The sequence below is a fragment of the Drosophila suzukii genome, assembly GCF_043229965.1.
Source record: "Drosophila suzukii chromosome 2 unlocalized genomic scaffold, CBGP_Dsuzu_IsoJpt1.0 scf_2c, whole genome shotgun sequence".
NCBI classification, from domain to species: domain Eukaryota; kingdom Metazoa; phylum Arthropoda; class Insecta; order Diptera; family Drosophilidae; genus Drosophila; species Drosophila suzukii.
The window spans coordinates 8,986,118-9,013,893 of NW_027255896.1; the positions used below are offsets into that span (position 1 = coordinate 8,986,118).

Here is a 27,776-nt window from a genome sequence, read left to right on the forward strand (position 1 = left end):
AGCTTGGATGCTGTATTAATAAAGTCAATATTTGATTGTGCCATTGTGATAGAGTTACTTATTTTGTTTTCTATTACACTTGAAGTATCTGAATCTGTTGAATTGTCCAGATCAGTGTATACCGCCGGAATAGTAAGATTATTTAAATCTTCATCTTCTATTTTGAGGTTTACTTCGGGAAGCTCTTCTGACTCCGATTCGTTCGCTTCTGTTGATTCCGGGTCAGGTGCAGTGTCAACTTCTATTGGAGTGTTAAGAACGGTTGGTACCGATAATTCTAAACTGAACTTTTGTTTAACGAATATTAAATTAGTTCGTAGTCGTATCAAAAGTTTCGATACCTGTGAGCAATGATTTTGAGTTAATCTTTCCCTGTGATCATTTATTAGCATTCGCGCTTCATTAAAACACTCTACTAATATTTCAACATGCTTCCTAACCGTGTTCTTTTGGATAGGTCTATTCTGGGTTAGTGACTTGTGTGATCTGTCAAATTTAGTTTTAATGTTTGCTAATTCCTCGTACAATTTGTTCCATTCCATGCCTTTAGTTTAGCCATACTTTGTAAGAAGAATATATTAAAATATTTTTATATTTTTTTTTTTTCATTTTCTTAGATTTTAGGTATTAACATTTATGTGTAATCACTGTTGTTTGTGCTGTTTTTTTTTTATTTATTTGTTTTGCTGCTTATATTTTATCCAGGTCATTTCCGTGGATCATATACCTTTTTCTCAGACATTTATTATGCATGCTTTCGTGGAGTGCAGACGCGTTTTTGCATCGCTGCGAAATTCCCTGTGAAGAGTCTATGGACAAGTCCACCTCCGTGGCAAAACCTACTTTTTTGTGAATCCGACTTCTAAAGTCGCGGTGTCAGTGCTTCTATGCTCCGTTAGTTGTGCCTTGTCGCGAAAACAAAACAAGTGGAACAGAAATTAAAAACTATCAGTTGTATTTGTTGTACGTACAAATCACCGCTAGTTGGTTCAAATTCGAATTCGAAATATATTTGAATTAGTTATTTTTTTTCCAAATAAAAGAAAAATAATTTTGAATCTGTTCGCCTCTCGGTGGGTTCGAGCCGGGTACCGCCCGATTGCGGGACTTGCACCTTACCCACTAGGCCACGATCGCCCCAAAGCAGGCTGGTCAAAGGCCTTCTGTATACCATAAGTCGATAAAGCAGTGCACACCAGTGCCTAATAGCAAAAAATGGCTGGTCTTTCAGACTCCGAAGATGAGCTAAGCATCCGAAAAACTGTGGCCTTACAACAGAAGAAAATGAGTGATGCACTTAATTGCTCATTAACCAAATTTAGTCGCCTATATAATGCCACGTCTCACATCAACCCACCTGTACCAACCAATGAAGTTGATCCGGAACTAGCAGCCATAAATGCCGAGGATGAGGACTGGTGGACTCCAAGTTCGGTAAACAGCAAACGCCGTCTTGACTCCAGATCACCGAATTCAGTCACTAAAATAATAAGAAACTCCAATAGCCCAAAAAAGAACGTCTCTGCTAACCGCTTTTCAGAACTGTCGAACATGGACATAGACGTGGAAGCTTCTCAAACGATCAGCCCCTACGACACTGAAAAAGCCAGTACTTCTACCAGCAACAACAACGTAGTCAACACTAATGTTGGCAACAACCCCGCCAGCAACAATAAGATTCATAGCCAACCGTCTGGCAGTCAGGTACAATTACCCTCCCACAAACCACCCCCAATTGTGGTCGATCACTGTGAGAATCTGAATGGACTTATTAGATCCACTGACAAGATTGTTGACCCGTCCAAGTACTCCCTGAAATGCCACCCGAACAACTCTGTTTCTATTCTGGCTGCAGATCCAGATGCATACAGAGCGATAACCAAGTCTCTAACCCTTAAAAAAGTGCCATTCCATTCGTGGCAGCTAAAAGAAGAGAGATCCTATCGAGTAGTCATCCGTGGTGTTCATCATTCCATCCCGGATGAAAACATTAAGGAAAGTCTTACCTTGACTGGCCACAAGGTTCGATTTGTGAATAGACCCAGAAGCCGCTTCGACAAGACCAAGTTCGTGAATCTAGTCTTTGTAGAATTAGAACCGGCTGCAAATAACAAAGAAATTCACGAAATTAAGACACTTTGTCGGCAACGGGTTCAAGTTGAACTCCCCTATAAAAAGGATGATGTCGTCCAATGCCACCGCTGTCAAGCATTTGGACACACTAAAAATCATTGCCAAAAGCTATCCAACTGCGTCAGATGTGGCCTACAACACGGTTTGGAGGCCTGCGTAAAGGATGTTCACCCAGTTAAGTGCGTAAACTGCGGCGGAAACCATACAGCAAGCTATAAAGGCTGTGTCGTCTATCAGCAAGTTGCATATCGACGAAAAAGTATCGCATCCCATCGTAGCACTGTTCCCCAACAGTCAAATAATTCGAATGTTCGGTCAAACTTTGTGGGTCAGAACTCCTACGCAAACGCCGTCCGTGGTCAAGTTAGTCGTCCCCAGCACCAACAAGCCCCTATGACTTTCCCACAGAGTCAACAGTTTCCTCCACTGGGCAGCAACAATCGAAAGCAAAATCAGCTACACCATCAAGTAGTACCACCTCGGCAGCAGCAGCAGCTATCACAGCAACAACAAAGGCCTCAACAACAGCAACAACAGCCAAGTCACCAGCAGCAGTCTTCCCCCCAACAACCGCGACGCAGCTCGCAGCAGATGATCAACGACCAGCAATGGCAGCGCCAGGAGCAAATGTTTTTGCAATCTAACCAAAATCTGTCGGTCCTCGTCGCTCAGATGGACAAGCTGTTCCAAATGATGGTGTCTATGATGGGACTTGTCTCAAAACTTTTGCCTCTGAATTCTCCTGCAACTGCTCAAGCATTCGCTGAGCTTCTCCCAGTCAATGTTGCACAACCATGAGTCAAATCGGCCTCAACATTGGTGTGTGGAACGCTGACGGACTTGCCAACAAAGCCCTTGAGCTTGAGCTCTTTGTAAAATGTCATAATATTGACATTATGTTGGTTAGTGAAACACACTTCTGCTCGAGGTCGTACTACAAGTTGCACGGATACGATATACATCAAGCAACCCATCCGGGTGATCGGAAACGCGGTGGCTCTGCAATTTTAATTAAATCCTGCCTTCAATGTTACCAGTTTTATAGTCTACAAAGCCCAAATGTTCAATGTGTCGCCGTCAAAGTTAAAACAGACCTTGGTGAAACAGCTATTGCGTCTATCTATTGTCCACCAAATTTTCAATGTACTGCTGACGACTTTGAAAAACTCTTCGACGATCTGGGAACAAATTTCATAATCGCAGGCGACTGGAACGCTCACCACCGTCTCTGGGGATCCCGTAACTCAAGCACCCGCGGGAGAGCACTAGCTGACTATATTCAAAGATCAAATGTCCAGGTCCTTGCAACCGGAGGGCCTACACACTATCCGTATAGTCAAAGAACGCCAACCGCCATTGACTTTGCTGTCTACAGAGGGATTCGGCCCGAGAGTCTCTCCATCTCAGAAAGTCTTGAACTAAGCTCTGATCACATCCCATTGATAGTGAAACTAAGAGTCGCTGCGCAAAAAACTTCCCGACGGCCTTGCATCCTTCCTCGGAATGCGAGCCTCCCACGCTTTCAAGAAGCAGTCAACCGGCTAGTTAACCTAAATATGGTGTTACGCTCTCCTGACGCCATCAACGACGCCGTCGAGCTATTTGTCCGGAACATCCATATCGCTGCCGAGTCCTCAACCTCAAGCTCAAGCCCCTCCAGTCCACCTCAGGCTCCTTTAAAACCTGAGATTATGGATCTGGTAAGGCTGAAACGCTCCCTACGTCGCAGATATATGAGATCTCAAGATCCTGTCGACAAAAGTGCATATCGACGAGCGGAGGATGATCTTAAAAAGCTTCTTTATGAAACCAAACGGAAATACTTTGATGAGATGCTCCTGAATGCTGACCCCACCAAACCTTACGGCTTTAACCTCTGGAAATGCACACGGAATATGAAACGACAGCCCCTACGAAAGATCCCCATAAAGAAATCTGATGACACATGGTGCAGGTCCGACTCAGAAATTTCTTTAGCTTTTGCAGACGAACTTGAAAGACGCTTCCAGCCATTTGAACTCGCGAGCCGCGAGGATGTTGAAGAAACTCTTGCCTTCCTTGATGCCCCTTCCCCGGATGCCTTGCCGATTCAACACGTGAGCCCAGAAGAAGTGTATCTCCATATCCAAAAGCTTCATCCTAGAAAAGCGCCGGGCTTTGATGGCATTGATAGCAGAATCGCCAAGGCCTTGCCTAAAAAGGGAATCCTGTTCCTTGTTCTCTTGTTTAACTCAATGCTACGTATCCACCACTTTCCCTCTCAATGGAAGTGTGCTGTGATAACGATGATACCAAAACCAGGAAAACCGGAGAACCTTGTTCAGTCTTACCGACCGATAAGCTTGCTACCCACATTCTCTAAAATATTCGAAAGAATATTTCTTAGCAGAATCATGGGAGTAAGAAGCGTGCAGGATGCCATTCCCGACCATCAGTTTGGTTTTAGGCATCATCATGGAACCCCAGAGCAAGCGCATCGAGTTGTCCAGCACATTTTAGATGCTTTTGAAAACAAGCAATACAGCTCTGCAATTTTTCTCGATGTTAAGGAAGCTTTCGACCGCGTGTGGCACGATGGCTTACTGTATAAGTTGAAGTCCCTACTCCCGACTAGCCAGTTCCTCTTACTAAAATCATACCTGCTTGACCGAAGTTTCATGGTCGAGGTGAGAGGGGAAAGGTCAACAATCAGAATTGTTCGAGCTGGCGTTCCTCAGGGAAGCGTTCTGGGCCCTGTTTTGTACACTCTGTTCACTTCAGATCTGCCGTGTCCTAACAAGCCGGGCACGATTCTGGCTACATACGCTGACGACACGGCCTTTATTGCGAACGCCTCTTGCCCAATCGAAGCGTCAAGGATTACCCAGGAATTCCTCGACTCTTACGGGAAGTGGACAAATAGGTGGAACATATCCATAAATGGAAAAAAGTCGCAACACTGCAATTTCACCTTGAGAGGAAAGATCCTTCCCAGAGTAGAGCTTCTGGATATCACCATACCACAATCACCCCATGCGCAATATTTGGGTTTGATCCTGGACAAGCGGCTCACCTGGAAGCAGCACACTACCAAAGTAGCAGCTTCATGTAGAGCTAAGCTGAGAAAACTGAACTGGTTGCTTAAGCCAACGAGCAAGCTCAGCCTTGGCAACAAAGTCTTGCTGTTCAAAGCAATTGTGGTGCCCTCAATGACGTATTGCATCCAACTGTGGGGCATGGCTTCAGACTCGAACGTCATGAAAGTCCAAAGGGTCCAAAACCGTGCGCTGCGCATGATTGCAGACGCGCCGTGGTACATCAGGAATGACGCCCTAACAAATGACCTTCATGTTCCCTCAGTCAGGGAGCAGATAAACCGGCACTCTAGTCGGTACAATGATCGGCTCACTGCACACGAAAACCACCTAGCAGCTTCCTTGGCCCACCCAAGGACTAGAAGAAGATTAAAGCGAAGGCACCCCGGTGATCTCTGGACAAGAGGACGTCAGGTCTCTCGAGTCCTAAAGCAATAAAATTGTTTTTGTTCATTTATTGTAAATATTGTTAATCACCTTTTCTGTTATGTATCCACGTTATTATTTCTCTTCGTACACAACGTTTTATAGCCATTAGGTTGGCTGATCAACGTTAAATAAATGAAATTTGTTATACTAAAAAAAAAAAAAAAAAATGTAAATTTTGTAAAAGAAAGTGGTGCACATGATAACAACAATGACTATCAAGAGTATATGTACCCAATATAGATTGATGTTGCTAGATTCTACCTTATTGATGACATTGGCAGTGGAATCCACTGTTTTTATGTCCAAAGTCATTTTGGTGGGTTTTGCATATACTTGTATTTTATGTGTATAAAGTGTTTTATTAAAATTATTATGATCTTCTCTTGAAAATTTACTTATCGCATTACTGCGCATTTAAATTAACAAACTTCCTACCTAGTTTTTTGCATAGCTTTACGGGCTACACGTCTAATCGGGCAGAAAAAGTTCCGCTCAATTTTACAAAATATTATATTATATAAAAAAATATGCATCGTAGTGCAATCAAAAAAAATTATGCAACGCAGTGCATGGGTAAAAAAAAAAATTTGTTTTCAGCTTAGTTGGATTCTTTTTCTTCCTTTTACGTCAGCTGGTCGTCGCCAGTTTGGCTACGCTGACGTTCCTTCGAAGGTGCAGGTGGCGGTCGTGCCTCCCACGCTTGATAACTGCTGCAGCTGTCCTGGGCCTATTGGCTCAGGCGGTACCGGCGCTGGTCTTCGCACTGGTCTTCGGCTTCATGCATGCGTAATTGCATGCCGCAGAGTTGAGAGGTCCGGGGCAGTCGGTCGGGCAGACTTGTGGTTGTTTCGGCAGTGGCTTGGGAATATTTGGTTTCGTTATTAGTTTTTTATTTATAACTTGTATTTGATTTTCTGAGTGAGTTGTGACTTGTGGTACTCTATTTTGGAGGGTTTCCTTTAAAAATTCAAGCTCGTTGTAAAGTTTTTGCGCTGTACTCGCGGGCGGAGTTGGTTGAGCAAATAGCAGCCATTTTAGGCGGGCTATTCTTTTGTTAATTTTATTCTTCTGACCTCCACGTACCATAACGCACACTCTACTTACTCAGACGGGTTATTTTTTAGTATATCCTCCATGTATTATCTTCCTGATCCGCTGCTCCTTGTGACTCTAGTCACGGTCGCCATGAAATAAGATTGTTTCAAGTTTGTATTTTATTTTCATTTAGTTTTATTTTAGGGTTTATTTGGAGCAGCAATGGTGCCGCTCCAACGATCGAAGAGTCTCTGATTTTTACAATATTCTTTAAGTCTAATTAAGGCTAAGTCTCGTAGCTGCGCTGCTCGCAGGCGGCGGCAGAGAGACGGCTATGTACCTATATACTTATGTATAAAGGAGTGTACTTATATATGTTGCTATGCGCTCTCGAGTGGAGTCGCGAGGGGTATGCATATGCTGTCCGTTCGTTGCAATTATGCCGACGCTACCACTTTCTGTGTGCGGGCTAAGCCATAGCGATCGGTTCATATTTCGGACTTTCGGGGACTTTAAAATATGTAAACACTGCAACAAAGTGTTACAGTGCTTACCCTTTAAGTACTTTCGGTACAGTGGGTATTCAATGTATGTGCATACTACAGAGCACCATTCGGGTATTGCAATTCTCCCGCAGTTTTTGTAAGGTATGTCACTTATATCTTTCAACAGCTGATAAATGCAGGTATTATGGAAATGTACATCGATGACATTGTTGTTTTTGGACAAACAGCCGATGAATGTCTAAGCAACATGGGAAGCGTCTTGAAGCAGGCCCAGCAGTACGGTCTTGATATAAAGTGGTCTAAATGCCACTTTCTAAAACAGCGTATCAATTTTCTTGGGAATGAAATAGAAAATGGGCAGATATGGCCAGGAAAAGAGAAGATCAAGGCAGTCAAAAACTTTCCTATGCCGGTCAACATCAGAGGTATACAGGCGTTCCTCGGTCTAACAGGCTATTTTCGCAAGTTTGTTAAGGATAACGCCTTTATTGCTAAGCCCTTAACGCAGCTGCTAAAAAACGATGCTGTTTTCAAAATAGAAGGAGAACAGAAACAAGCCGTTGATCGATTAAAAGCAGCACTTATAGAGGAGCCAGTCCTGAAGGTTTGGAGTCAAGGCGCCAAAACTCAATTACACGTTGATGCTTCAAAACATGGCTTCGGTGGAACGCTGCTGCAACAACATGCTGGGAAGTGGCACCCCGTTTTTTACTGGAGTAAGAAAACCACACCACAAGAAGAAAAAGCCACCAGTTACGTGCTTGATGTAAAGGCAGCTTTCCTAGCAACAAAGAGACTTCGCCATTATTTGCTGGGTATTGAGCTTGACCTGGTAACGGATTGTGCAGCCTTCAAGCAGACGATCTCAAAAAAAATTGTCCCTCGAGAAGTTACGCCGTGGTTGATGTACTTGCAAGACTTTACCTTTAACGTGGAGCATCGCGCAAGAACTAGAATGCAACATGTCGACAGCCTTTGTCGTTTCCCTATAATGATCGTGTTATCCGAGGTTAACACGCAGATCAAGAGAGCCCAACAAAATGATGAACATTTAATGGCTGTTCGGGAAATTTTGAAGCATGGACCGTATGCCGATTATATAATCAAAAACAACTTGATATATAAGCAAGTAAATGGGCAAGAACTTTTAGCTGTACCAAAATGCATGGAGAAACAACAAGTTCGCATAACTTTGGACACATGGGAACGCAGGAGACTATGCATGCAATCCAGCAGGACTTCCACATTTCCCACCTTGAGAAGAAAGTAAAGCAGACCATTTCCAACTGTATCGAGTGCATCACACATAATCAGAAATTGGGGAAGCAGGACGACTTCTTGCACGCTATAAACAAAGGAGATACTCCCCTTTCAACGCTTCATGTGGATCATCTGGGCTCATTAGACATGACATCAAAAAGCTACCGCTACATTTTTGCAGTTGTGGATGGCTTTTCTAAATACACTTGGTTGTTTCCCACTAAGTCAACGAACGCAGAGGAAGTTATCAAACACTTGGAGTCCTGGGTCTCAATATTTGGCAGCCCACAGAGAATCATCAGCGATAAAGGAGCTGCATTTACATCACACTCTTTCAAGGAATTTTGCACAGCGAAAAATATTGATCACATTGAGACTACAGCCGGTGTGCCAAGGGGCAACAGACAAATCGAACGGGTCAACAGAGTAATTATTTCAGTACTTTCAAAAATGTCAGCATCGGAGCCCGCAAAGTGATATAAATACACATCACAAGTACAGCAGGCCATAAATACACATGTCCACGCATCAACTAGCTTCACGCCATTCGAAGTTATCTTTGGGATGCGAATGAGAAACAACTCTAGTGCCGAACTCCTTAAGATCCTTGAAGATAAGATGATAATAAATCAACAAGTAGAACGTAACGAAATTTGGAAAGAAACTCGTCACCAAATCGAAAAAGCTCAAGAGATCTACAAGAAGAACTTTGACAAGAAGAGAAAAGGACATCATGGTTATCAGTTGGGTGATCTGGTTGCCATCAAGGTGACGCAGTTTATAACCGGCAAAAAGTTAGCCAACAAATACATGGGGCCATATGAAGTCATACAGGTTAAACGCAACGGCAGGTATGATGTAAAGAAAGCAGCCGATTTTGAGGGTCCACTACAGACGTCTACTAGCGCTGACCTCATGAAGCTGTGGCGCTATGCTAGCAACGAGGACGAAGATGAAATCCTTTCAACTGAAGAGGACGAGGCATCTGGGACAGATGTTTTGCAGGATGGCCGAATGTGAGCTGGTAGATTGGACATAGGATGGCAGTCCTTATCACGCTGCGTTCTAAAATGATATTCGATTGTCCATCACCATCAGCCGAATCAAGAGACTGAGAAGTTGTGAAACAAAGTCGTTGGTCAAGAAGTATTAATTTCAGTCGCAAAATCAGTTGAAAAGTCGCGTTAATCAATATCAAAACTTATGTAACTCTTATATGTACAAACTATTATATTCCTAAACTTTATTAAAAAACTACAGATAATATCCAATTATCTTACATATATTTTAAATATTTAATTTTCTGACTCCTCCCTCTGTAAAAAATATATGTGTTGTTATATAGCTTTAAAACTGAGAGACTAGTTTGCGTAGAAACGGACGGACAGACGGACATGGCTAGATCGACTCGTCTAGTCATGCTGATCAAGAATATATATACTTTATGGGGTCGGAAACGTCTCCTTCACTGCGTTGCAAACTTCTGACTGAAATCAATATACCCTCTGCAAGGGTATACAAACTATTAACTGAATCGCCTAAACGCAAAAAAGCCAGCTTAGCGGCAGTTAATACGCTCACGGTATCCACCCCAAATCCGAACTTGGTGGCTGCAGCAGTTTCTGTTGACACTGGGGTAAGTGAACCTACTGCGCCTATGGATACAGCTGATTCAGGTGGAGTCACTGTTTCTCGAAGTCTGGTGGTAAACAAATCTTCAGTGCCGGCTACGGTGCCGACCGTACCTATAGGTACAGAAGGTACCGTTTCTGGCTCTCAGCCTAGTGAGGTTCAATCTGCTGCTGGGGGACGTAAGAAACTGTCAGTTGTTCCACATAGAAAACAATTATTTGTTTCTAGATTCACCCCAGATACCACATCTGAGGATGTTTTGGAATTTATACGCGAAAAATTTCCATCCGAGAATATTTCAGTTGAACAATTTAGATTTTCATACTTTCGTAGTATATCGTCTTTTAAAATATTTGTTCCGCCTGATGTGTTTAAGGTACTACTTTATGAAAGCTTTTGGCTTAATGATGATTTAGTAATAAAAGAATTTGTTCCCAATAAGCCGAGAACAAATAACAGACCTTCCACTGCGCCAAAAAACTAAAAAGTTTATTTTTGGTTTATCAAAATGTTAGGGGACTAAATATGAAGCTACCCAAGCCTTATGCTGACTCCTCTGCATTTACTGCAGATATTTTTGGCTTTTACGGAAACTTGGCTGAAACCAGAGATATCTGACTCTAAAGATCTGCCAAACAATTTTGATGCCTATAGGACCGATCGCTCCTCACGTAGGGGAGGCAGTGTGCCGATTGCCGTTACCAATAGCCTAACATCCCAGAGAATTCACTCTGATACCCCTAACGAAATTGAATTTATTAGTGTAAAAGTTTCCTTGCAATCATTATCTATATTTGTTACATGTTCCTATATTCCACCTGGCTCTGTAGTATGCACTTATATCGAATATCTACTGTACCAAGAGTTCTTGAAACAAACACACTGTAACACTTTGTTGCAGTGTTTATATAAACAAAAGGCTCGGTCAAAAACCCTAAGTGGCCGAAACATGAGTCGATCGGCGCGCTCAAAGAAAGTGCAAGTGTCAGCATTCTGTTGCACACGCCGGCCGCTCAGCCAAACTCAAGTACATACACATGCCCTCGCGCTCCAGCCAAAGAGAGCATAATTAAATACACTTTATATACATAAGGTATACATAGCCATCTCTCTGCCGCCCAACTGTAAGCAGCGCAGCTACGAGAATTAGGCTTACTTAGATCCTAAGGCAAATTGTAAAATCAGAAACAACTTGACGTTGGAAGCGGCATTAACGCTGCTCCTGCCAAGCAAACCAAATAAATAAAGAATGTAACAAAACTACCAAAGAGATGCGTTATCAATAAAAATGGATAAAGATTATTAACATTTCCAACACAAGGAGTTTCACACAACATGGCGACCGTGACATTGGTCCTAAAGGATCTGGACCTGGATCTGGACATGGATCGGGACTTCGAAAAATAAGAAGACAGCAACCAAGGCGACAGCAGCAATCAAAAGCAACAAAGACGACAGCAACAACAAAGGCAACAACAGCAAAAACGGCAACAACAACAAGAACAAGATAAGAAACGCAGTGAGTAGAGTGTGATGTGTGCCAAAAGAAGTGGCGTGGTCAAAAGATTAAAAGCCAGAAAGGCTCATCTACTGAAGCTGCTCAACAGCGGCAAAGCAATACAGTGGAACGACTCGGTAAAAATACATGCCGAAGTCGAATACCTAAAAAATTTGCTATCAGAACGAAAAAATCAGACCACAGCTACAGCCACATCCACCTACCCTGTAATCCAAAATATTTCAAAAAATAAAAACGCATTGCCTCCTCCAGATAAAGTTGCCATACAAAAACTAAAGAAGACGTGCCCAGATGACTGCGAGGGACCACTGTGCTCCCCGTTCTGCGAGTACACCTGTGTAGCCAGCACCGGTGCCCCAACATAAAGTACACCTGTGCAGCCAGCACCGGTACCAAGGAAGTGTGAACCGACAGCGCTACCAAGAGCGCATAATTTTTTTATCTTTGCACTGCGTTGCAAAAATTTTTTTAATTGCACTGCGATGCATATTTTTTCATTTATATTATAAAAACAATTGTAAAAATTGAGCGACATAAAAGTTGCCCGATTAGAGTATGGCCTGAAAACCATACACAAAATAGGCAGGAAATTATATGTAAAATATGATAATAATTGGTCAAAAAGTAAAAGTAAAGTAAGATCAAAATTAATAATATTAAACTAGTTGTTTATGAATAACATTAAGAACATTTACGAATTGATTCAAAAATCCAAAGAATTTGACAGACCAAGATATATTTTAAGAATACCAACCCCAAAGATGGGTTTAATTGATACAAAAACAGTGGATTCCACTGCAAATGTTATTAATAAGGTAGAATCAAACCCCATAGACTTAGAATTAATTCATACATTGCTTATAATAATTGTTGTAATAATGTGCGCAAACTGTTTTTATAAACTTTATAAATTGCACAATAAATGTCTTAAGAAAAAATATATGAGCCAGGCAAATGATCTGGACAAAATTTAAACATTTTGGCACAAACAACATTATTATAAAAATATTGCTGTATTTAAATTTAAAAAAAAAAAAGTTAAAGAAAATGGAATAAAAAAAAAACAAATAAATAAATAAATACAAATTAATTAAAAATGGCTACGCTAAAAGCAATTGCAAACACATTTGATAGGGACATCTATTTTAGAGAAAGAATTCTGCAATTAGTTGCACCAACTTCAGTAAGCATTTACGAGTTAGAAAACTTATATATTGAAACATTTAATTTAGATGCCTCTCCACTTATTCATTGCACAAGCACCCAAAAGGCAATTGTCCTATCAACCATCCCAGGGGTACAGGTTAGATCAGTAGTAGACGAACACCCAATACTAGGTAAAACAATAGTAATGATGGTCTCCAAGAAATAATTCATCTCCACAATATAATGGAATGGAATGAATTATATAAGCAGCTAAATAATATAAAAGTTGACTTTGACAAATCATATAAGTCACTTACTCAAAACAGGCCAATTCAAAAGAATACCATTAAAAAACATGTGGAAATGAAGCACGAATACTAATATATGGCCAGAAGGAAAAATTAAATCAAGATCATTGGTCCCAAGTATCAAAATTTTTGATCAGACTACGATATAATTTAATATCAATTAAACAAAAGTTTAAGTTGGACATATCGGTACCAACTATACTTAACACCTCCCTAGCAGTTGAAACTGGTGATGAATCGGAATCAACAAAACAAACTGACAGTGACCAAATAGAATCAGAAGACCTTACAGAAACAAATCCTAAAATAGAAGAGCAAGATTTAAATAATCTTACTATTCCAGCTGTTTTAATGTCAGATCTAGATAATTCTACAGATTCTGATGATAATTCCATAATAGAAAATAAAATAAGAAACAATATCACAATGGCACAATCTAATATTGATTTCATTAACACAGCATCCAAGCTTATACCAGTTTTCGATGGTAAATCTGAAAACTTAACAAGTTTTATGGATGCATTAGAAATAGTAGAATCAATAAAAGGCGAACACGAACAATTAGCAGTTTCAATTATAAAAACAAAGCTAAAAGGTGTCGCCAGAAATCTAATCGGAGATGAAACAACAATAGCTGAAGTCATTTCCAGATTAAAAAACAACGTCAAAGGCGAATCTGTAGAAGTGTTGTCAGCAAAACTGATGAGCCTACAACAACGCAATAAGACTGCCAACCAGTACACACAAGAGGTTGAGCAGATGACGAAATCCTTAGAAGGTGCATTTATAACAGATGGCTTATCCCTAGAGTTAGCCAGACGTTATTCCACTCAACATGCAGTGAAAGCAATGACTAAAAATTGCCAAATAGATAAGGTAAAAACTATAATGCAAGCCGGTACCTTCAATACAATGAATGAAGCCATATCCAAATTTGTAAGCAGTTGCACAGAAGCAACCGGACAGCCAAACACTGTCCTATATTACAAAAATTACCCGCAGCGCGGTGGAAATCGCGGACGAGGTAATAATCGAGGCAATAATCGAGGTAATTATAACAATACCAGATATTATCAGAATAACGGATATAATCAAAACAATGGTTATAACAGAAATAACCAAAATAACAATTATAACAGAAATAACAACCGTGGTGGAAACACCAGCGGCGGAAACAGCCGTGGGGGAAACAACAACCACAATAACAATGTTAGAGTGGCACAAACAAATTCGGGAAACTCCCAAACACCTTTAGATACACGACAGTAAACAACATCAAAATTCACACTTTAAATCTCAGTCAAAATACATTTGTCACTTTCACGAACGTAGCAACAGGAAAAGAATTAGTTCTCTTACTAGACACAGGTGCGGAAATATCCTTATTGAAGGAGAATTCTGATAATTTTCAAAACATTCAAGATAATTACATCATAAACATACAGGGTATAAGTCAGGAAGTTACCAAATCAAAAGGCTTAACTTCTATTGAAATTCAAACTTCTAAGTACATAATTCAACATGATTTCCATATCGTAAATATGCAATTCGCTATTCCATGTGATGGAATACTAGGAATCGATTTTATCAAATGATACAACTGTCAATTAGACTTCAAGCCGTCTGAGGACTGGCTTATAATAAGACCAAATAACCTAAAATATCCAATTTATGTTCCAATAGCATACAGTTCTGGCAACAACTCCCTAATTCTGCCAGCAAGATCCCAAGTCGTCCGAAAAATCGAAATAAATTCAGAAGAAGACAGTGTATTAATTCCGAATCAAGAAATTCAGCATGGTATCTATATCGCAAATACCATAGCAACAGTCCAAAATGCATATATAAGATTACTAAATACTACAAACACAGATCAAGTAGTCTATATCAAAAACATTCATCATGAACCACTTTCAAACTACGACATAGTAAAAACGGACTTAGAAGACAGACAAAAAATTGTATTATCCCAACTTGCAAAAAACTTCCCGCCTCAATTCAATAAACAACTTACAGCATTATGCACCCAGTATAGTGATGTGTTCGGACTAGAAACCGAATCGATCACTACCAATAATTTTTATAAACAAAAGCTGAGATTAATTGATGATGAACCCGTATATATAAAAAATTATAGAAATCCTCATAGTCAACAAGACGAAATTCAAAAACAAGTCCAAAAACTCATCAATGATGAAATAGTGGAACCCTCTGTATCACCTTATAATAGCCCACTTCTGTTAGTACCAAAAAAGTCACTTCCAAATACGGAAAATAAAAAATGGCGATTAGTAATTGACTATCGTCAAATTAATAAAAAACTCTTGTCTGATAAATTTCCACTGCCTAGAATCGATGATATTTTAGATCAACTAGGTAGAGCAAAATACTTCTCATGCCTTGACTTAATGTCAGGTTTCCATCAAATTGAACTGGAAAAAAGTTCACGGGATATAACACCTTTTTCAACAAACAATGGTTCGTACCGCTTCACGCGATTACCATTCGGTTTAAAAATAGCGCCAAACTCTTTTCAAAGAATGATGACTATAGCTTTCTCTGGATTAGAACCTTCGCAAGCATTTCTTTATATGGATGACTTAATAGTCATAGGTTGTTCCGAAAAACATATGCTCAAGAACTTAACTGATGTTTTCGAGAAATGTAGGAAACACAACCTGAAGTTACATCCTGAAAAATGTTGATTTTTCATGCATGAAGTCACTTTCTTAGGACATAAATGCACAGATAAAGGAATCTTGCCCGACGACAAAAAATACGACGTCATTCAAAATTATACAGTCCCACATGATGCGGACGGCGCTAGAAGATTCGTTGCATTTTGCAATTATTACCGACGTTTTATAAAGAATTTTGCTGAATACTCCCGTCACATAACAAGATTATGTAAGAAAGATGTAAAATTCGAATGGACAACACAATGTCAAAACGCCTTCGAACATCTTAAATCAGCATTAATAAATCCTACTCTGTTGCAATATCCAGATTTTAGCAAAGAATTTTGCATAATCACAGATGCTAGCAAATACGCTTGTGGAGCAGTCCTAACTCAAAACAAAAATGGACTACAGCTTCCAGTGGCATACGCATCAAGATCCTTTACGAAAGGTGAAAGCAACAAGAGCACCACAGAACAAGAACTAGCAGCCATTCATTGGGCAATAACACACTTCAGACCATATATTTATGGTAGACACTTCACTGTCAAAACAGACCATAGAGCACTGACATACTTATTTTCAATGGTAAATCCAAGTTCCAAACTAACACGAATGAGACTTGAATTAGAGGAATATAATTTTACGGTGGAGTATCTAAAGGGTAAAGACAACTATGTAGCCGATGCGCTCTCCAGAATAACAATCACAGACCTAACAAATATACAAACAAGTAATAAAATTCTGAAAGTCACTACCAGAAACCAAAGTAGACAGAAATCCTGCGCAGGAAAAGATCAAATAGAATTGCATAAGCAACCTATAGAAAAAGCTTCAAAGCCCAACGTATATGAAGTCATAAACAATGATGAAGTACGTAAAGTAGTGACCTTGCATGTAAATAATAAAATGTGTTTATTTAAGCACGGAAAGAAAATTACAGCAAGTTATGATGTAAGCGATTTGTATACTAATGGAACCATTGACTTAGGTCAATTCTTTCAAAGGCTTGAAAAGCAGGCCGGTATTCACAAAGTCAGCCAACTCAAAGTGGCACCGTGGGAAAATATCTTTGAACTTGTTTCAATTGATAATTTTAAAATTATGGGCAAAAAAATATTGAAATCATTGAGAGTAGCGCTACTCAACCCGGTGACCGTAATAAAACATAATAAAGAAAAAGAAGCTATATTGTCTACATTCCATGATGATCCAATACAAGGTGGTCATACAGGCATTACAAAAACCTTGGCCAAGGTCCAGAGACACTATTACTGGAAAAATATGTCCAAAGACATAAAAGAGTACATAAAGAAATGTTCTAAATGCCAAAAGTCGAAAACGACTAAACATACAAAGACCCCACTAACTATAACCGAAACTCCACAACGAGCTTTTGATAGAGTAATTGTAGATACTATTGGTCCACTTCCAAAATCGAATAATGGAAACGAATACGCAGTAACACTCATCTCCGATTTAACTAAATACCTAGTAGCTATACCTATACCAAATAAAAGCGCAAATACAGTAGCAAAAGCTATATTTGAAGATTTTATTCTAAAGTACGGTCCAATGAAGACGTTCATTACGGACATGGGAACAGAATATAAAAATTCAATTATTGAAGATCTATGTAAATATTTACATATTAAAAACATAACTTCAACTGCACACCACCACCAGACAGTAGGTACCGTGGAGCGAAGCCACAGAACACTAAATGAGTTCATTCGTTCATACATCTCAGTTGACAAAACAGATTGGGATGTATGGCTACGATACTTCGTATATTCTTTTAATACAACCCCATCCATGGCACATGACTATTGTCCATATGAGCTAGTTTTCGGTAAAACTTCAAATCTACCAAAACACTTTAATAGCATAGATAAAATAAAACCCCTTTATAATATAGAAGATTATGCTAAGGAATCCAAATTTAGATTAGAACAGGCAATTAAGAGAGCTAGACTAATGCTAGAATCTCATAAGCTGAAACAGAAAATTAGTTACGACAAAACTAGTTTAGATTTCGATTTAAAAATAGGAGATCAGGTTTTATTGAAAAATGAAACAGGACATAAGTTAGATTCGAAATATACAGGTCCTTATAGGGTAGAACAAATAGGAGATAGAGATAACATAACTATAATAAATAACAAAAATAAAAAACAAATAGTACATAAAGATAGATTAAAAATGTTTATTTCATAATTGCATTTAACATAGCCATGTTCAGAAATACTTATGAGTGTAACCATGCTTAGAAATTCTTTTACACTCCATGTTAAAAAATACTTTTTCTTTTAATACATATATTATTACCAATTCCATTCTCTTTAAAAAAAAAAAAAAGAAATTTTTTTAAACAAAAATAAATATTTCTTTAAGTAAAATATATTAACAAAATAACTTCATAATATAACGTTATTTTTCAAAAGGAGGGAGATGTAGTATGCACTTATATCGAATATCTACTGTACCAAGAGTACTTGAAACAAACACACTGTAACACTTTGTTGCAGTGTTTATATAAACAAAAGGCTCGGTCAAAAACCCTAAGTGGCCGAAACATGAGTCGATCGGCGCGCTCAAAGAAAGTGCAAGTGTCAGCATTCTGTTGCACACGCCGGCCGCTCAGCCAAACTCAAGTACATACACATGCCCTCGCGCTCCAGCCAAAGAGAGCATAATTAAATACACTTTATATACATAAGGTATACATAGCCATCTCTCTGCCGCCCAACTGTAAGCAGCGCAGCTACGAGAATTAGGCTTACTTAGATCCTAAGGCAAATTGTAAAATCAGAAACAACTTGACGTTGGAAGCGGCATTAACGCTGCTCCTGCCAAGCAAACCAAATAAATAAAGAATGTAACAAAACTACCAAAGAGATGCGTTATCAATAAAAATGGATAAAGATTATTAACATTTCCAACACAAGGAGTTTCACACAACAGCTCTGATTTAATAATTTATGAGCACCATCTGTCTGTGATAAAATCTGTTTTATCTCTTCTTTCTAACAGAGACCTTTTGATATTTCTTGGTCTCCTCCTACTGACTCACTTGTCGCTATACTCCTTTTAGAATTATCGTTATAGCAAGTAAGCTTTATACGGAATTCTTTAAACAGACAACTAGATCTTGTGTTTGTTTCAGACCCGTCTGAAGTTACGGTATCTAGAATTGACGCTCTTGTTGTACCTGAAGACCGATACCATCCAACTATGGAATTGACAATCTGCCTCCCATGCGTTGATACGCTCTCTCCTTTACTTTCTCAAACTAAAGTGAGATGTTTCCCAAAATGAGACTTTAAAAAACTTAACGATATGATTTCTCAATTTAATTGGACAGACTTGTACAATTGTATGGATATTGAAAGTGCCACTGAACTATTTTATATAGTGTTAAATACTTTACTCAAAGCTAAAAAGGCCTAATCGGCTTACCAATGCGCTTCAAAGACTTAAAAACCTTAGGACAAACACTTATAAAAAGTATAAAAAATCGGGTCATTTCTATACTATGTATGTAAGTCGATGTAAATTTGAATTTTTAAATGATCCGAAGCAGTTTTATAACTTTGTCAATGCCAAGCGTAAGTCGTCAGCATTGCCTTCATCGGTACATTTTAACTTAATTGGGGCATCGACGGATTCTGAAATTGCTGATTTATTTGCCGAGATTTTCCAAACTACTTATAGTTCGGCTGCTTGGTTAAATTCTAACTACCCTTATCCCTTAAATAGGGCAAATTGTATTTTTACCCCTGCAATTACGGAAAGTTCTCTCTTAAGAGACTTAGCAACAACAACGTCAACTTATTCTCCCGGTCCAGATGGACTCCCCGGGTGTGTGCTTAAGTTTTGTGCGTCAACCATATGTAAACCGATTCTTAAACTTTTTAATTCGTCTTTTTCATCATCAGTTTTTCCTACTATCTGGAAGAACTGTTTTATCATTCCACTTCACAAAAAGGGTGCGAAGGCGGATGCTCAGAACTACAGAGGTATTTATAAATTGTCGGCAATTCCTAAAGCATTTGAACTTATTATAACTCCTCATTTGCAATATTCCTCGCTAATATCACCGTGTCAGCATGGTTTTGTTAAGCGAAGATCGACCACAACCAACCATCTTGAATTGTCATCTATTGTAATATATGGACTTAAGAATAAAATGCAGAATGACGTTATATACACAGATTTTAGTAAGGCCTTTGACTCTGTGAACCATTCTCTTCTCTTGTTCAAATAAAATCAGCTTGGGTTTCCATGTAATCTATAAACATGGATTTCAAGTTATTTGAATGGTGGGACTCAGAGGGTTATATTCAAGAACGCTGCTTCAAAATTGATCTACTAAATATATAGATACTAAAGAGCTAGTAAACAACTTGTATACATCTAGTAAACAACTTGTATACATCTATTAAACATATAGAAACCAGATACTAAACAACTTGTATACATCTGCTAAATATATAGTAACCAGGTAATCAGTATTGTAATTAAGGAGTTTATTAAACTTATTCAGAATCTTAGACAATTATGCCTTACTCATACAAATAGTATACAAATAGAATAGAATTAGAAAACTAGAACTAGAAAAATAGTTGACAACTAAAACCGATATTACCAGGTCCCAACACCTCTGTCATAAACTTGAATCATAAATTAAATTGAAAGACGCTCCTATGCTAACTAATGATGCTTTCGAATAAAATACAATATTATTATGGGATGGAACAAATGAATGTTTTAACAATAATTCAGCATTTGAGAAAGATTACACTGTGAGAACTATTTTAACAACCCATATATTTCTTACATTTTACATCTATCTATGGGAACCAAGCGAAAATATACGTTTGGAACGAAGGTTAACAACCCATATATTTCTTACAGAGGGAGGAGTCAGAGAATTAATTATATAAAAATATATATAATATATATTTAATTATGAATTAAATAAAATATGTTTACAATAATAAAATAATATTAAATGATCCTATAACATTGTTTTCTGACTGAACAAATGAATGGTTTAAGAATAATCCAACATCTGAGAAACATTAAATTGTAAGAATTATTTTACATCTATCTATGGGAACCAAGCGAAAATATGCGTTTGGAACGAAGGTTAACAACCCATATATTTCTTACAGAAGGAGGAGTCAGAAAATTAAATATTTAAAACTTATATAATATATATTTATTTATGAATTAAATGAATTATGATTACAATAATAAAACAATATTAAATGATCCTATAAAATTTGTTTCTGACTGAACAAATGAATGGTTTAAGAATAACCCAACATCTGAGAAACAATAAATTGTAAGAATTATTTTACATCTATCTATGGGAACCAAGCGAAAATATACGTTTGAAACGAAGGTTAACAACACATATATTTCTTACAGAGGGAGGAGTCAGAAAATTAATTATATAAAAATATATATAATATATATTTAATTATGAATTAAATGAAATATGTTTACACTAATCAAATAATATTAAATGATCCTGTTCAGGCTAAGTGTTCGGCGAATATGGATCGGCCCCGCTATCCAGCTGCTCCGCTCTACCGCTCTCCCGCTTTCCCGCTCTCTCGCGCTCCCGCTATCCTGCGCCGTTCCTAGCTCCCTCCATGAAGTCTCCGCTGCGCTTTGGAGCGCAGAGCGGAGCTTAGACTTAGTTAGTTCGATTCTGGAGTTCAACTGACATAAACCGCGGTCGCACCCCCGCCTACTTTCCAAGTTAACTTTTTCTCGAGTACTTCTTTTCGATCAACGGGCAATACGCGTTCGAGTGGTTTCTCCCCTACAGCTTCCGCAGCACCAGCAGCAAACCGCCGAGGCCCAGCGCAGCAGCCCGCCGACGCCGCCAGTTTCCCGCCGTCGCCTCCCACGCCATTCCATCAGCGCCACCACGGTACCCCGCTACCCCCCGGCGTACAGATCCTATAACTTTTGTTTCTGACTGAACAAATGAATGGTTTAAGAATAATCCAACATCTGAGAAACATTAAATTGTAAGAATTATTATTACATCTATCTATGGGAACCAAGCGAAAATATGCGTTTGGAACGAAGGTTAACAACCCATATATTTCTTACAGAGGGAGGAGTCAGAAAATTAAATATTTAAAACTTATATACAATAATATATATTTATTTATGAATTAAAAGAATTATGTTTACAATAATAAAATAAACAAAATAATATAAAATTGATGACTGAACAAATGAATGCCTTAAAAATAATTCAACATCTGAGAAATATTAAATTGTGAGAACAATTTTACATCTATCTATGGGAACCAAGCGAAAATATGCGTTTGGATCGAAAGTTAACAACCCATATATTTCTTACAGAAGGAGGAGTCAGAAAATTAATTATATAAAAATGTATATATTATATATTTAATTTTGAATTAAATGAAATATGTTTACAATAATAAAATAAATAAAATAATATTAAATGATCCTACAAAATTTCTTTCTGACTGTAATTAAAACTACAAGTACGGATGAAGGGAAAGTATTTTGTTCAATGAGGTCGTCGGCTATTTGCGAGTTGGTGCACGGTCGGAACATCATCCCTTGTCAATGGTCTTGAGATGTATGATCTTATCAGACGGCCTGCTCCTTAGGTCTTGGGCATGTGACTTTAATGATGGTCAGGTAATTATAGTTCACGGTAAGTTGGTTTGTATGCTTTGATAATTCTTAACCAGAAACTATAACAACTCATAAAACTTGTTAACAGTTAGTTACCATCTAAAACCAAGTACTTTACAAATACTATACAAAAAGTAATCATCCAAAAGCAAGTACTTTACAGGTACCATACACAAAGTAACCATCCCAAAAACAAGAAAGTAAGCATCGAAATACTGCTAGGTAACAACTAAATACAACGTGTACTACCCTAAAATATTTTATATCTCTGGATACTCTTCGAAGTCAAAATCTATTTAATTCTGGATGGAGCAGTGGAGACGAAATTTCTACGGGACCCCATTTTGTTGAGATTTGCTGAGGATTATAAAAAAGTTTTGTTAAAATGTAAACAGGAACTAGTGTTGATGCTAACTAAGAATCTTGGCGATGTGTTAGAACAAAGCAGAAATGAACAAACTTTAAAACTGGAAATGACGAACATATCCTGGAAAATTTTCCATGCAACTCCGACCGATTTTGCGAGTTTTAAGATGTATGATATTATTAAAAGTGGTGTAAGCCTACCAATCGCATTTCGGAGTTGGTATTCATATGCTAACCCAAAATAGGGGTATGGGAGTCAACACAGCTGCAATGAGAAATTGTCGGCTAACCGCGAAAAAACCAAGATTTGTAATAATTGGATTTACACTAAAAGGAGAAGTTATCACAAATAATTTATCAAACTTGAAAGTTCATTTGAATTCATAACCATATGATAAACTGAATGTTGATTTTAGTAAGAATCAGTATGCTCACCTATATGAAATGTATACAAGATCTCAATCTAGTTACTATAATCGTGAATCACAACCATTTTTGACCCCAAATGAATTTAAATTGAAGGCCCCTATTATTGTGGTTGATCTTTCATATCAAAACGAATCAGTGAAAACTGGTCCTATTGATGTGAGAATTTCAGTAGAACTGAAGACACCAAGTCATGAAAATACCCAAGCTTACTGTCTCCTCATACAAGACCGTTTAGTTGAATATAACCCATTAAACGGACTAGTACAATACAACGAGTTGTTTAACATTAGAAAAAGGTTGAAAGATACTGTTTCGATTGATGTTCAAGGTTTCTTTGATAATAATAATAATTTTATTCTAAAGAAAATTGGAATTGTATTCGAAAAAGATCCAAACTTGAATAATAGTATTTTAATAGAACCACCATATGATTTTACTTTGCTAAATACAAAATCTCGAAAGACTGCAATTTGGTTAACCAATACACATCACAAAATTTTTTGGAAAGATGGAGAGAACAGTTTTCACAAACTCGAAAGTATCTAAGGACAATTACAAGCGAAAAACAAATTATTTGTAAAGGTGTGGAAAAGAAACGATTTCTACAGAAGTTTTTTGGGAGTCGTCAGCTCATTAATATCGAGGAAATGGGCTGTCCGTCATTAAACAGGTTTAAAGGAAACCGGTTTCCCTATTGTGAAACACACTTTAAGGGCTCTAAACAATGCATACATTATTTTGACATTTTTTCAAAGTAGCTCCAAAACAATAAAATAATTGTTATACATCATTTTAAAGTTGAGACTAGATGTGTAAAGACCTCCAAGAAAATTAAATTAACCAACTGAAGTTTCATGAGGAAACTGACCAATTTATTGAACAATTTAAAGAAGAGATAATTGGTCAGTATTTTCAATACCTTCTAAACACAAAATCTATGTTCATGAATCCAGGTGGACATGATCTCAAAACTACGAATTATGGTGAACACTTTACACGGAAACGTGCGCCTGCTTTTTCTATGCAAATCGCCGGAATCAAATCAGAAAATTAATTTCTTCTATCCCTGTACTAAAAACTTAAATCTTAGCTCATTTGCTTTAATCTTGTTGTTCTATGTTTTGTCCTATCTTTATTTGTTCTATGTACCATCCTCTCGAACCCGAAACAAAAATTGGCCCGCGCGTAACAAGCACGTGCTTGGTGTCGTTTGGGCCACTTGTTTGTACTGCTCTTAGTGCATCAACGTTCAACAATATATATATAACAAAAATGTTCGCAATACCAAAATAAATGAATAAATGTATTATTATGCTACAAAATAAACTTCTGACTTTTTATTTCGAGTTAAAATTACAGGTACGGAGAATGGAAAATATTTCCTTGACTGAGATATGTCGGCTACTTGCGAGTTGTTGGTCGTGAGTCGTGATTTCAACCCCTATTATAGGAACGTATTAGAGCTAGCAGTCAGCCATGAGGTCGTTGGCGTGAGGTCCATGATCTTGTCAATGAACGTGCGCCCTTTATTGCGGTCAGGTAATTGACAGGTGCGCATGTTCGGGTAGCTCTTGCTTGAATACCTTTTATGACATGTTTATGACCCGTTTGTAGAAAGGAGAGATCTTGAAAAAATTTACCAGTTAAACATTCTGGGGCGAAAAAAAAAGTCTGTTTGAAAATATTTGACATTTGAGAATCATTAACTTGTGGGATTTATTTTATTGGGGTTCTTTTGATTTCTAAATTAGTTTTACAATCATAGGAAACGTTATTCCCCAACATGATCGGACATGTCCCTCTAAGGCAACCAGCTTTAGATGTTTTGGGGGCCATTAATATGCTAATTTTCCCAGAATCCGCGTTTCCCTACTACTTACAGCGTTTTGCACGGTCCAAAAGCATGTCGAACTAGTGTTTTAGCTCGTTGCCCGGTAGGCCGCCAGTATGCCGGTGCAAGCCTTTTGAATGGCCTCTACGTCTGCATAACGCTTTCGTTTCATCGGCAAATGCATTTTTCCGAAAAGGTAGAAGTCGCACGGTGCCATATCAGGTGAATACGGGGAGTGGTTGATGGTTAAAATGTGAATTTTGATGAGACGGCGCATTATCGTGCAACAAACGTCAACTTCCATCTTCGCGATATTCGGGCCGAACACGTCGAATACGGCGCACCATGCGCTTCAAAACTCCAAGGTAGAATACCGCATTAACGTTTTGGCCGGGTGGAACAAATTCTTTGTGGTCAATACCCTTGGAATCATAAAAACAAACCAGCATTGTCTTCACTTTTGACTTCTTCAGGCGCGATTTTTTGGGTTTCGGCTCGTCCGGCGCCTTCCATTCAGCACTCTGGCGGTTCGTTTCGGAATCATATTGAAAACACCACGTTTCGCCACCAGTCACAATCTTGTAAAGGAAGTTCGGGTCATTTTTTAGCCTCTTTAATGATGTCCTTCGAATATTGAAATCTGAGCAATTTTTGGACGTCAGTCAAAAACACACCTTTTGTAAGCCCAAATTTTCGGTCAAAATGCGATAAATCGATGTTCTGGAGATGTTCAATTCGATTTCCATGATTTTCAATGATGATTTCGGCTGATTTTTTATGAATTCACGCACAGTTTCGATTGAATTTTCGGTGATCACGGATTTTGGTTGGCCCACATGTTCATCGTCATTTATGTTCTCACGACCACTTTGAAAACGTTGAAACCACTCGTGCACTCTGCTACGGGATAGGCAATCATCGCCATAAACTTGTTTCATCAATTGAAACGTTTCGGTAAAAGTTTTACCAATTTTAAAACAAAATTTAATGTTGGCTCTTTGTTCGAAGCTCATTTTCGCACCGATGACAAAAACATACTGACACTTAAGACGCAATAACCTCACTTCCAATGGATGAAATGTCATGAAATTTTTACTGAACGTTTACTAAACGATAGCAGATTCTGCACCAGTTGACGTAAAGATGTCGCCACTAGAGGGCGCTATATTAAAAAAGTTCAGTTTACTTTGGAACTCACCTTTTATATAAATATATTTATATATATTTACATGTTAAATTACAATTAATTATTCATCTCTTTTTTTTTTACATTGTAGGATGGCGAACAAAAAAAACAAATTGATGAATTTTGTAAGGAGTTTGAGCATGTAGTTTGTGACAGTGATTTGAGGACCTTACACACCATCAGAAAAATTCCTACGATTGGAACACAAAATATAATAAAGGGAGCACATAATAAAATGCGATTTTATCGCAATCTGAGTGAGAGAATGATTAAACCTCTAAAAAAAACTAAAAAACTAAAATATATAAACATCTATATACTATATAACAATAAAGACTCTTTTTAACTTTGTCGCTTCATTGTTTTCATTATTTCAGCTTACAGTTTGTAATAACTACATGCTCATACTCATATTGAGCAGTTTGCGATAGCTAAACTCTGAAAAAAAATATTGTTTCTTTTCAGTGTACATGGGAACATTTAAATATTTGTATAATATTTCTATGTACACTAAACAAAAAAAAAAATTTAAAGCCTTCACCAATCGCGTGCATGGAAAAATAATATTGTTTTTTTTTGTGTACATGAGGATATTTTAATATTTGTTTAAATTCCCCATGTATACTAAGTATATATCTAAAGCCTTTAACGATCGTGTGCAAGTTATCCAGCTCATGATCCCAGCCTCCTTACCCGATTTATAAACAAACTCTTCAGAAACAATTCTTAGCTGAGAACGCTTTCCAGCTCGAGCGCCCAGCCGCCTTACCCAAGTCGTAAACAATTTATTATAAACAATTCTTAGCTGGGATCCCCTTACTCAGCGTTCCCACAGAATCCCAATTAGCTCCCTTACTTCAATCAAAGTTCATTATTAAGATTCAATTGCGCCGCAGTCCTCCTAACATATACTAAGCTGGGTCCAGCTAATGTAAACACAAGCATCCGGTCAGCACCGCAGCAGAGCATTTGATCATCCGATTTCCCGACTCTCTTGAGTCCAACCCTTGTCCAACTCTTAATGAGTTCCCCAATTCTCTTAAACCGAGGTTTGTTTATCAGATAATCGGCCTTTGGCCAGGCAGTCCGTTTTTGCATCCGAGAAGATCGGTTTAATAGAAGAAACATTGTGAATAGTAGAATAAAAGTCGGTATTAAGGAAAAGTTGTAAAGTTGTAACTCAGTGAATAAAAAATAAAAATAAATCTTTTTAAATTATTCGCAAGTGAAATAATTAATTTGCATAGGGAAGTGAAGGGTTTTATCTACATATTGACAAAAAAAATATTGACCGTTTTCAGCATACATGAGGATATTTTAATATTTGTATAATATTTTCAAATTTGAACTAAAAATAAAGAATATTGAAAGTCTTCAACGATCGTGTTCATGCGGCGGAAGCGAGAGGGGGAGTGGAGGGATTGTTGTGAGCTCAGAACTGAGCTTTGCGATAACCGGTTCTTTTCAAAACGAGAGAAAAACAAAGCGTGCAAACTATGTGGCGGTGGCGGAACTGAGCTTTGTGATAACTGCCTCCTTCCGCATTAT

General features: G+C 38.1%; 1 long non-coding RNA gene across 4 annotated transcripts in view; it reads left to right on the top strand.

Moving 5' to 3' along the window:
• LOC139354516 (uncharacterized) overlaps nucleotides 1-26,580 on the top strand; it is a 269,094-nt gene extending 242,514 nt beyond the window's left edge. For all 4 annotated transcript variants that reach the window (XR_011605480.1, XR_011605479.1, XR_011605476.1 and 1 more), the window contains one exon: nucleotides 26,320-26,580. This is a non-coding gene — a long non-coding RNA (uncharacterized lncRNA). The remainder of the gene's footprint in view (nucleotides 1-26,319) is intronic.
• Nucleotides 26,581-27,776: the final 1,196 nt, after the last annotated feature.